At 36.8% G+C, this 13036-nt stretch overlaps 1 protein-coding gene across 3 annotated transcripts in view; it reads left to right on the forward strand.

The window, feature by feature from the left end:
- Positions 1–13036, forward strand: part of PDHX (pyruvate dehydrogenase complex component X) — a 79325-nt gene that overhangs the window by 17302 nt on the left and 48987 nt on the right.

Here is a 13036-nt window from a genome sequence, read left to right on the forward strand (position 1 = left end):
TAAAGTAAATGAAGGCTCCTTGGAGAGTAGCTACTTGCAGGCCTAGGGCAGGAGATGTGCAGATGAGCTTTTAATATCTTGTCAGTTCAGAAAGCAAGGAAGCTGTCAGAAACTCCTGAGGGCATCTTAAAGGACTCAGGAGCCAGAGATGAGATAGTTTGAGGATCACTAAGGATAATAAGGATAATATATTTAATATATTTCAATACATTAAATATATTTGAATCCTAAGTTCACAGTAATACTAAAGGAAAAAAATTAATAATAATTGGTTAGCTTTAGAGGGTGCTAAGAAATTAACTCATTTTGAAAACGTAATAAATGGAAAGACTCAAGCATTTTTCTCTACCTCTTCTGCTATATGAACCGTAGCTCTGAGTAACCAAGTAATTGATGAGAAGTGTCTCATTATTAGCATATCGCAGTTGTTAAAAGATAGAATCATAGAACATCACTGTATTGCCATTTTGCAATCTCTGGTAAAATAGTATAGCCAGTGATCATTAATAGCTGCTAACATCACAAAAAGAGAGATAACCAGATATTACATGTTTCCCACTGTGAAGTAGTCTTGCCAGAAAATTGAACCAAATATGTTCAAGCCTGTAGCTCTATCATTTTCCAGGAAATACAGGGGAAAATATAACGTGTTCAATGACACCATGAGAAGTATATCAGCAAAAGCTAGACTGAGGAATTCTGTATGCCAGTTTCTTCAACCAATAAATTTCAGGGTGGTAGGGAAGAGCCCGGGGGAGGAAGGTGGGGGAACCTATAGCATACAAGAGGTTTGAGACCAGTGCCAATGTATGGACCTAATTTTAATTATGATTCAAGCAAACAAAACACATGCGGACATTTGAAAACTGGCTGGATATTTAATGATATTAAGGATTTTTTTTTTTTTTTTTTTTTTTTGAGACATGGTCTCACTCTGTTGCCCAGCTTGGAGTATAATGGCGCGATCTCTGCTCACTACAGCCTCAGCCTCCTGGGCTCAGGGTGATTCTCCCACCTAAGCCTCTTGAGTAGCTGGGACCACAGGCATGCGCCACCATGCCTGGTTAGTTTTTTGTATTTTTTTAGAGACAGGGTCTCCCTGTGTTGCCCACGCTGGTTTTGAACTCCTGGGCTCAAGTGATTCTCCTGCCTCAACCTCCCAAAGTGCTAGGATTACAGGCATAAGCCACCGCACCCAGCATAGGAATTATTAATTTTAAAGGTTTAATAATATTTTGGTTATATTTTGATTATTTTTTAAAAAATCTCACCTATAAGAGATGTGAGATGAAATACTTATGCATAAAATGACAGTATCTCTGGGATTAGCTTCAGAATAACCCTGGTTGAGGTTGAGAGGGTAGGGAGGGGTATAACTGAAACAAGATCGGTCATGAATCACTTGGCAGTTGTATAAGTGAGGTAAAAGGTATATGTGGCTTCATTGCCTTTCCTTACCACTTTTGTATAATTCAAAATTTATTTTTTATATATAAATTTTTTTAAATATATTTTTTAAAGGTTGTGCATAGTGCTTTCAGGATATAATTTGAGATGAGAAACTAGTACCAGATGAATTGGAATGTTGATATTATTAAGAGAATATTTGATACAATACCATCTATAAAGCTGTATTATGTCACTGTTTCTGGCAACCATTTTGCCAGATTTTAAGTACCTAATATGGTGCTTAGAAAATAAAGACTATGAATAAAAGAGGTGAGTATGTTACAGTGCTTATACAGAAGGATAGAGGAACAGTTAATGTGAAGGAAGCTGGGCTTTTTGTTTTTCTGGCAGCTACTTTCTTTTCCTTTTCTTTTCCCCTTTTTCCTTTGCCATGTGTGGTGGTAGAGTCTCCCCTCCAGGTATTGGCCACTGGATAGCCTCTTTTAGCACCCTATGTAGCTGTCTTTCTCTGTGCTTGATTCATTCTGTATCAGGTTAAACTATTGTGGAGGAAAGAGGATGAGTCTACAGTACCTATTAGGGATTGTTAGACAGAAAAATAGAGAAATTAGAGGTGACTGAATGAGTCCCCCACAGCCATTATTATGCTTCATCTGGAGCAATGGTGAATCAAGTGTTAAAAAGGGAAAGAAAGAAGGGAAGTGCAAGTAGAGAATGAATAACATGGTCTGGGGAGGACTTGTCTAATTCCAGAGACTAGCCCTGGCAAGGACTTCCAGGGTATCCTAATGTGATTTAGTAGGCACAGATGTCACTCATACAAATATTGGTATTGAGTGGTCCAGTCTAGTGCTTGTAAAATAGTATCAAAAGAGTTTAGGCAGTGGGCAGGACACCAGAGTCTGGAAGAGCTGTGTCGTGATTCTAGAAGGTCTAGCCTTTCATAGCATCACTTTTGCCACTAATGACAGATGTGGGGATCAGGAAGAGGGCTAACAAGTATTTACTTGAGAACACTAGCCAAATGAGCTGGGGAGTTTGGGACAAGGCCTCACTTCTTTGAGGGAGTCTGGGGTGTAAGGAAAGGCAAGAAAAATTGCTGTGGGTTGAGCCACTATGGAGGTTAGGAGGTATGGTGTAGTGAGGTTATCCAAATGAACATTACTGGTCCTTGATGGACCCAACCAAGTCTGATTGGACATATTACTTAATTCTGTTCCTCAGTGGGGAATATGTCTGAGTTTGTTCATGTTTGTGCTTCCCATGACTAACATCGTAATTGGAATAGAACTGCAGTGCTGTAAGTGGTCAGTTAGTAAAGGTAATGGCAGAGGGGAAAGTAAGCCAAAAGCAGGGTACATGACAAGGATCCAAGAAGGCTTTGCAGATGAGGTAGTATTTGAACTGGTCCTTGTAGAATAAATGGGCTTTTTAAAAAAAATGAGAAGGACATTCCAGCTAGAAAAACATGGGTAAACTCTTGGAAGAAAGATGTCACTGAGACATACTTTAGCAACAGCAGGTAGGTCTGGCTGCATTGGGGGCATAATGGCTGTAAGATCAGATAGATTATTGGAAGGATCTTGAATGCCAATCTGCAGTTTATGAGTCTGTGAGGGTCCTTATCCTAAAGCCAAAATAGATCCACATTCATGGTTTCTTAATAGGAAGTGGTTTCTTTTCTTTTCTTTTTTTTTTTTTTTTTTTTTTGAGACAGAGTCTCACTCTGTCACCCAGGCTGTAGTGCAGTGGCCCGATCTTGCTCACTGCAACCTCCACCTCCCAGGTTCACGTGAGTCTTGTGCCTCAGCCTCCCAAGTAGCTGGGACTACAGGCGAGCACCACCATGCCCGGCTAATTTTTATGTTTTTAGTAGAGACGAGGTTTCACCATGTTGGCTGGTCTCGAATTCCTGACCTCAAGTGATCTGCCCACCTTGGCCTCCCAAAGTGCTGGGATTATAGGCGTGAGCCACTGTGCCTGGGCAGGAAGTGGTTTCTACATACTTTTCTGAGCCCTATTAGTAGCATTGCGTTGAAAGGAACAGACCCTAAGAGTAACCTGGTATGAGGAGATAACTGTAGGCAATTTAAAGTAGCCTCCTTTTCCTGCTCTCATTTGAAAAGCCAACACTGAGAACTCCTAATCAATGTGATAATCTAAACAGATGGGGTAAAGCGTCTGCTCTCTATCGGATATAATATTATAAGTAAATCTTTTCAATGTTAAGTGGTGCTGGAATGCAGAGAAAGGAAATCACCAAGTGTCCCCACATCTGGAGTGGTGAATGGGAGTTGAGGCCATGTGCACCACTAGGCCTGAGCTGGAAGGCTGGAGTTGCTGACTTTTTTTTTTTTTTTTTTTTTTTTTTGGTGGCGGGGTGGGTGGAAGGAGCAAGGAAGGGAAATCAAGAATCAGATTAAGATTTGAATGTGGTAAGATTTGAAATGCATATTAGGCATTCAAGGGAAGGTGTTCAATAGATAATTGATTATAGGAGTTGAAGTTCAGGAGTGAAGTCTGACTTGGAGACAGAAATTTGAGAGTCTTCAGCATGTGGATGGAATTTAATGCCATGTGATAACAGGCAAAATGATTTTGAATCTATATGGAATAAGAATGCCTACTCCCCTAAAGAGTCCTCCTGAGGGTCAAATTTATAGAACTTGCATTTTCTGGGAACCCACAGATAGAAGTGAAGTTGTCCTGGGCTGATCGCCTCCCTGGGTTACCTGGTAGAAGCCATTATTCTGGAAGAATACAGCTTCTAATCCAAACCATACAGAATTTGCAGATAAAGTCTCACCAAAAGTCACAATCCCACATTTAATAACGTATGTGGAAGAAGTCTTTTAGGAGTGAAGTCAGTAGGCATAACAAGCAGCAGGACTGGATCCCAAGAACTTCAGTTAATTGGAATTACAAAAGTCCAGGCAGATTTGAAAAGGATAAACAGAACTTCTAGTAATGAAAAATATAGTCTCTCAAATTAAAACCCCCCAAACCTCAAGGGTGGGCTGAAGTGTGATTAGACAGGACTGAATGAAGAATTTGTGAACAGAAGGACGACTAGAGGAAGTTAGGTTGCATGTAGCACATAGAGACAGCACTGGAAAATATGAAAGAGAAGTTGACATATGAAGGGTAAAATGAAAATTATTCAATAACCCAATAGGAATTTCAGAAGAAGAAAAAAAGAGGGAAATGGGAAGAGGTAATTTTCAAAGAAAAACATGGCAGAGAATTTTCTAGAATTTAAGAAAGATATGTGTAATGTAAATGAAAGAGCCAGTACCCCATTGGAAAGCATTTAGAGCAATTGGCTCTGCATGGCTGCTGCTATCTTTTAAAATAATTGTCAGTATCTAAGAAAGTTTTACCTTTATAAATAATGTAATCAATTGGAATGTGTTTTTAGGCTTCTTTTCTCTGATGAATTACAGAGCTTTGGCTATTTCCATATTCGATATGACAGGGTGTTGGTGTCATTAAATAATGATTCAGACACAGAACAGTCTTTTAGGGATTATTTTAAAAAGATTAACTTTCTTCACACTTTGAGAATTTATAGGTAAGCAGATGAGGGGATTCTTGGGCCACATTTATCTTTCAGACTTCCAGCTCACTGGCAATCTAATAAGTTATTCACACCCGTTAGAATATGAGCAGTAAGATAAAGAGCCAGCAGACATATGGTCTCATTATTCTGTTCTTTTTTCCTTTTGATTACAATATGCTATTTTCATGTAGGACAGGCCAGGATGTATTTTAAGTCCCTGGAGCATGTTTCCCTGAAGGTTGCTTTTAAAATTCTGTGTTCTGCCAACTGAAGGGAAATTTGTTTTTGCCAAAACACAGTAAATAATTGAGAGCAATCTTAATCCTTGGTTCTTAGTGGTTCACTGGCTTCTTTTTGAAGCTCATCACCTTTGTGATTTGTGATCTTTTGAGTATAATTGGCTGCTTTTCATTAACACTTATTTACTGTATACATGGGTGTCAATATATGTTTAAGTAAGACTGGTTCTTGGTACATTTATGATAACTTGCTTCATTCATTTTATATTAAAAACAAATTTATATTCTGACACCATACTTTTCATATATTTTTCTCTTATTAACTGTTTTTTGTTTGTTTGATTTTTGAGATCTTTTTAAATGTATGGTCACCATAAAACAATGAGTTTAAACCTTTATGCATTAAGAAAATTGATATTTTTCATGAAAAATGATAGTGTTGCATCGAATTATGAATCTAGTTTACTTCTAAGCAAAGACTGGATAAGTATTTGAGAACATTCAATGGACAGCAGTTCAGTCTTAAAAACCATTAAGTTTTTTCAAAAATCTGAGACCGATTCACAGCTTCTTTTACTAATGCTGTGTGTGTGTGTGTGTGTGTGTGTGTGTGCACGTGCATGCACGTAACGTTTTACACCAAGGAGGTGAGGGTGCAAAGAAAAAACTCTGGCCCAGGAATCATGGTTTTTCCTTTGGGGTTCCTCCTCTGCCATGAACTACCTGGGAGTGAGTTGAACTAGCTGAAATCTAAGGTACGGAATATCCTGGATTTATAATTCTATGATAACTCATTTTTATTTTCTTTTTTTAAGTAACTGAAATATGCAGTATTATAGCATATAAATTATTTCCGTCTTTGTTGAACTCATGAGTCTAAGAAAATAAGTTTTATAATGACTATTAGAGTACTTCATTTCAGTCTGAGGATTGACTAAAACCTTATATATCATAAAATTAGTACAGAAAACACTCTGAAAGTGCTAGGTAACACCCACAATTTCAAAATCTTTTGAAAGGTCAATTGAGCTATCATTTGGCATTTTTATTACAAGTTTTTTATTTGGAGGGGGCATGTGCTTCAGATATTTTCAGTTTAAACTGCACCTAGTTTATTTTTTCATCAATTGAACTGTCAAATCTGTTAAAATAACAGAAAGGAAAAAAAAATTCTTGTTCTCCTTTTGTAAGAGAATATTTGAGGTTATGAAAAACCTTGTTTTTTTTCCTCAGAATATTTGAGATTTTTCTGCTCTGCCGTGAAGCACTATGGAACAAAACCAGGCTAAGATAATTCCATCAAGCACTTAGCCACACACACAGTGCCTAGAATGTACGTAGTAAGCATGCTTAACAGTGGTGCTTGTTGCTGTGGTATTCCTTATGTCATGAGACAAGGGATTTTTTTGTATTTCAAATAGTTTTTGTCTAATATACTGTTACTGTATAAAATTCAGAAATAAAACCATTTTGAAGAAAGCCTTATCCTATATCACTAGATGCCACTAGAGAGTTATATGGGTCTCTGGATTCTACCATAGAAGACACTTTGGTTCCGTTATTTCTGGCAATATGTATATGTTTGTGGTGCTAAAATGGAAAATTTTGAAAAGTCCATTTCACAAATAGCTTCCTTTTTTTGGTGTACTATGGTTTTCACAGCTTTATTGAGGTATAATTTACATACCATAACATTTACCTATTTTAAGTATTCAATGATTTTTAATAAATATATGGAGTTGTGCAGCCATCACCACAATCCAGTTTTAGAACACATTTCTGTCACCCCAAAAAAGATCCCTGCTGCCTGATTGCAGTCATTTTTTTCCTCCCATCTCTATCCCTAGACAATCCGGATCTGTTTTTTGTCTCTAAAGTTTTGCCTTTTGTCTATGTTTCATATAAATAGAAGCATGTAATGTTTGGTCTTTTGTGACTAGATTTTTTCAGATTTAGCATGATTAAGGTTCATCCATGTTGTAGCATTTATCAGCTGTTCATTCCTTTTGTTACTAAATTATATTCCATCATTATGCGTTTTTACATTTATTGCTAAATCTTTGTATTATATCAGAATTTTTAAATTAGTGAATGGAATTATAGATTATAGTTTTATTCAATAGAAGTTTCTGTGGTGATGGAAATGTTCTGTGTTAAACTGTCGAATACAGTAGCTACTAGACTTAATGTAAGAAGCCAGAGGGATGTGTGGGTGGTTGACCTTGTCTAACTGGGCCCTTCTCAAACTCTCCTACTCATGCCTTCATCCCATAGGGCAGGACCTCAACTGGCCTAGCAACCAGGTTGCCTCAGGTCTTTGGCCATGCAAATATTATCCTTCTTTGTGTGTGTGTGAAGTGAAAAGGGATGACAAACACTGACTAGGGGTCCCTCCTCTACATTCCCATTCTGCTGTAGGTACTAATTGGATGGGATTGTCATTGCCTGCTTGTTGTACTGTTCTTCAATCAGATTAGGAACTTCTTGAAGCAGGTCTGTCTTATTTTATTACTATTTTTATCATAGTGTCGCACACAGTGTCATTCACATGAGCAGCTAGTAAATACTTGTAGAGTCAACAATTGAATTATTTTTGTTTCTGATTATTGTTGTCATTATGGTTCAACATAGCACTAAGAAGAGGAATTTTTCTTTAATGTTCATGTTGATCTGATAACTTGGTCTTGCAGATAAAAACTAGCTCTCTTCCACCACCACCACCACACACATCTTTTACGTAAAGACTTTTATTCTTAATTTTTGGCAGAACAAAATTATTTTGTGAAAGCCTCAGGACTTATTCTATTAATAAAATAAACATCACCATTAGCTGTGTTTGACCAAGGCTATGCTTAATATCTAGAATTTAAAAAGAGAAAGGGAAGCCTCCGTATACTTCAGTCCTCAGCTCTGGCAGCTGCCCATCGGACAAAGGAACAGGACGATGATGCTGGCGTCGGTGCTGGGGAGCGGCCCCCGGGCGGGCCTCTGCTCTGGCCCCTCCTGGGGCCCGCACTCTCGCTCTGGGCCCGCTCCGCTTCCGCCACTGCCATGGACCACGAGAAGATGGTGCAGGAACACTCCAGGGCTGCCATCTCTTTCTTCAATCAGTCAGCTATGAACCTGACAGCTGAGAAGCCATCTGTCATCTCACGCTGTCCAGGACCCTCTATCCTAGCTGCTGAGTCTTTTCCACTCTTCTCCACTTTAAACTCTTTGTGGACAGAACCTTCTCTTTTTGTTGTTTTCATACCCAGTGCTTAGTACAGTGCCTTATACATTAATGTTTGTTGAATGATCTGGTAGAAATGACAGAATATGGAATAAATGTGTCCTGATTCTGGTAGAAATGACAGAATATGGAAAAAAACCGTATCTTGATTCAGGTAGACATGACAGAATATGGAATAAATGTGTCTTGATTCTAAATGGTTGTATAGCTAACATTTTATTTTTACCTAGAGATGTTGTAAAGTGTTACATAAAGATGTATGTGAAGCATTAACACTTCCAGCCCCATGACTTCAAAAATATATATCTATACATTTAAAATTTTCCTGAGAGTCAGAGAGATTAAGTAACTTGGTCAAGATCACTAGTAACTGTCAGAGCTTGGAATCAAACTCATATTTGAATTAGGAGAGGTTCCTTGTAACTACTCTGCCAAGGAGTCTTTTTAAGTTATAGCACTAAATTTTTGATCACAGCTGAAACTCAGTAGATTTGAAATATTCATGGCTCATTATTTGCTCTCAGAGTTTTCTTTTGGCATTTACATGATGTTTGATTATTGAAAGATAGAACTTTGGTTTTGTGATGAGTTAGGGGTAATGCTTCCATATGTAATATTACTATGTTTTTAAAACTTCCCTGTGATTTATTGGTAAAGTTTTCTGTGTTTCTTTTCCCCACCTCCCTCTCTTTTGTCCTCTCCTTTTTTCCTTCTCTCTCCTCCTGCTTTTCTCTTCTACCCTCTCCCTTGGCATTCTCATCTAGCTAACATATATGTCTGTGTTATGTGAATAGATATAGTTTTTTAAAAAAGAAAAAAAGGCTATCTTTTTAAATATCAGAAGCATGCTACAAATCAAATGTTAGAAGCAAAAGAAATGTAAAGGATAATTTCATGTATACCTTATGAGGAAATAAGGATTCGTGAAGTTATCGTGTTTTTTTCTAAAGCATTTTAATCTAAAATTCATTGGGTATGGTGCATTGGCCATGAAACCTGAGGAATGGGGATGGGAATATAAAACATTTAAGTGTCCTGTCCGTATTGTGAAGAAGCTCATAGTCTAGTAAATAGAGGAAATCACAATTTAAAAAAGTAATTAGCAGTAATATAACATTTTATATGCAATTTGTGATTTTTAAATAAATTAGACCTACTATAGGAATCTGGAATATGAACAAAATTATGTAGGTCAAGTTACTCAGAGAAAGTTATATAGCTGAAGTCGAATCTGTAGTTCTTAAAGTGTAGTTGGAATTTGAATACTGATGAACACAAATGATGATATAGCATCATTTTGTTTTTCTGTGGCTAGAGTCTGTTTTCTAGGCATCTAAGAGGTATTTAATTGCTGGGTTTACTAGTTCTATAGTTTTTCCCGTGATTATAGCAGAAATCTTTGAGGGTATGCTTTTTTTCCCTTTTGAAGTGCAATCTGTTTTAACCACTAAAACATTTAAAGAAGTATGTAAGATGATATGATCTGACACTGTAGCTTTCTCTATGACATACAAAGGTCATTTTTGGTCTCTTCCTGCATATCTTACCAGCCTAATCTCTCGTCACTTCTCTCGCATACTATTTGCCAGTTTCTCTGAAGTTTCCTGTTCTCTCTGCCTCCAGGGCTATAAGTGTATTACCTTCTACCTGGATCACTGCCTGTTTACAGATTGTCTCCTCCTCACCTCTTCAGGCTCAGATTAGGTGGTCATTGTATTCTAGGAAGCCTTTTCTCACCTTACAAAAACTGAATTAGATGCCCCTCCTGAACATTCCCAAAGCATCCTGACCTCACCTTATCCTGCTGTATTTTCCAGTTTACTTGTCAATGGATATTAAGCAAGCTTCTTGAGGTCAGGAATCTTAAATCTTTGCTGTTATTACTGTCCACTGCTGTATCCTCAGTGCCTACATATGTATATATATTTTATATGTAATATATAAATATATAATACAAATACGTGTGTGTGTGTATATATATATAAAATATATATATATAATTATTATTATTATTTTTTTTTAGACAGAGTTTTTGCTCTTGTTGCCCAGGCTGGAGTGCAATGGCATGATCTCGACTCACTGCAACCCCCTTCTCCCAGGTTCAAGTGATTCTTCTGCCTCAACCTCCCGAGTAGCTGGGACCACAGGTGCCCGCCACCTCTCCTGGCTAATTTTTGTATTTTTAGTAGGGACGGGGTTTCACAATGTTGGCCAGGCTGGTCTTGAACCCCTGGCCTCAGGTGATCCACCCACCTCGGCCTCCCAAAGTGATGGGATTACAGGTGTGAGCCTACACGCCTGGCCACCCCAATATATTTTTAATAAATGTTTGTTGACTAGGGACATCTCTTTGGAGTTAGACAAAGGACCTTTTAGGTGGTAAATAAATATCATCTAACATACCAATTTATTTTTAAAAATAACTTATATTAGTGTCTCTGAACTATTTAACCTGAAGATATAACTATCAATTTGATCATCTTGGTACACAATGAAGTACTTTCTGTACTGTGAACGTTCAGAGCATATTTGTTAATTTAGTGTTTTAGATATTCTTTCATATTCTCTTATGATGCTTGCCTGTTAATATTGCTATTCCAGCTATTTTTGGTGTGTGAGGAGGTGTATTTATATGTTACATATTTTTTATCCCCTTGTTTTTTATTCTGTTTTTGTGTTAGGGCTATCTCTTGTAAGCTACATTTACCTAGATTTTATTTTCATATCCATTTTGATAATCTCTACTTTTAATGGGTGATTTTAATCCGTTTATATTTATTGTGATTACGGATACATGGGGACTTATTTCTACCATTTTTTGTGCATTTTTGTTTTTATCCTTTGCCTTTTCTTTCCATGTGCCTGCCCTCAGTTAGATAATCACTTTCTTATTTTTCCTCTGTTTTTCTAATGCTGTAGATTATATTTCTGTTTTTAAATTTTAAATTAAATTTTGCCAATAAAGTTTAGTATTATTCAGTATTTTTCTCCTATTATAAGTTGATGCAAAAGTAATTGGGGTTTTTGAAAGTAAGGTGGTAAAAATAAAATTACTTTTGCACCAGCTGAATATATCAAAGTTGTTAGCATGCCTTACCATCTAAACATTTCCTTACCTATCTTATTATTTTTTAGAGTTTGAGTTTTACACTTTTTAAACCCTCAAACATTACTTTAAAAATACTAGTAGTTAACATTTTAGTAATTTTCACAATAACTTGTTTCTTATAGCCCATGGGTTCCATCTGCTTCCACTTTTCTTCTTGATGAACTGCATCTTGTAAGAGCTTTTTAAAGAGATCTTTAATAGGTGGTAAAATTTCCTAGCCTTTATATATCTAAAGAATACTTCTCTTTCATTCTCAAATAATGGTTTGGCAGCATACAAAATTCTAGACAGTTATTTTTCCTCAGTTTTTTGAAGATATTACTTCATTGTTTTCTGACCTCTGTTGCAGCTGCTGAGAAGTGTACTCTCAGTCTTTCCATTGAGGTAATCTGTTTTTTTTCCCCTTTGATAGATTTTTAAAAGATTATGTTTTTATCGTTGATAGAATGCGGTTTCTTTACATTGTATCTAATATGGATTCATGTTTATATAGTCTAATACTCTTTTTTCTGTTTAATTTTTTATCAAGGTATAACTTGCATAAACTTAGGCTCAATTAAATTTTATATACATGTATACCCATGTTACCACCACCTAGATCAAGATTTAGAACATTCTTAGCAAGCTACACAGATCCGTATGCCCCCTGCTAGTCAGTACACCTATCCTAAATTCATTCAAAACTCTTTGATGATGAGAGTATACATCTCCAGTTCTGGGAAATTCTCAGCCACTATTTCTTCAGGTATTGCTTCTCCACCAGTGCCTCCAGTGTCTTCCCTCAGAACTCCATTAGCAAACATTGCAGCCTCAGTCTTTGTCACTTAACTGCTCTTTTCTGTTTTTTCGTTTTGTTTTGTTTTTTGTTTTTAATGTTTGTATCTTTTTGTCTGCCTGTATGAAATTCTGGGTAGTTCATTAGTGCTACCTTTCAATTTACTAATTCATACCTTCACTATTCCCTGTCTAGAATATATTCTGTTGTTTCTTTTTATTTCAATTACTTAATTTTTCATTTTTAAGACTTCTAATTCGTTTATTTCTACCTGATACCATTTTTTTAAATTTCTTGTTCTTGTGATGGCTCTTTTACTTTCATTTATGTTTTTGGATGTCCTCAAGTACTTATTTTACAATCTTTGACAGATTGCACTAAATAAATTGCTTCTGAAAAGAATTTTTGTTACAATTACTGATTTTGTGGCTTGCTTTCTTAGCATTTGATTTCTTCGTGTGTCTCAGAACTTTCTTGTGCAATTTACTTTTAAGTGGAAAGTTTATGTTTTAATGTCTTCCCTCCTACGCAGTCCCCCCTCGATCCTTGCCACCATCCAAGGAATTTTGCAATTGATATTGGGGATATTGGCAGATACAGCCCTGGAGCCAGAGGGTGGCTTGACTTTGTTCCTGGTACTGAGGCAGTATTCTGGTCCCCACCTTCCTAGACCCATGGTTGCTGATTAAAATCATAGTCTCAGTCAACAGGT

The sequence above is a fragment of the Pan troglodytes genome, chromosome 9 (assembly GCF_028858775.2).
Source record: "Pan troglodytes isolate AG18354 chromosome 9, NHGRI_mPanTro3-v2.0_pri, whole genome shotgun sequence".
NCBI classification, from domain to species: Eukaryota; Metazoa; Chordata; class Mammalia; order Primates; family Hominidae; genus Pan; species Pan troglodytes.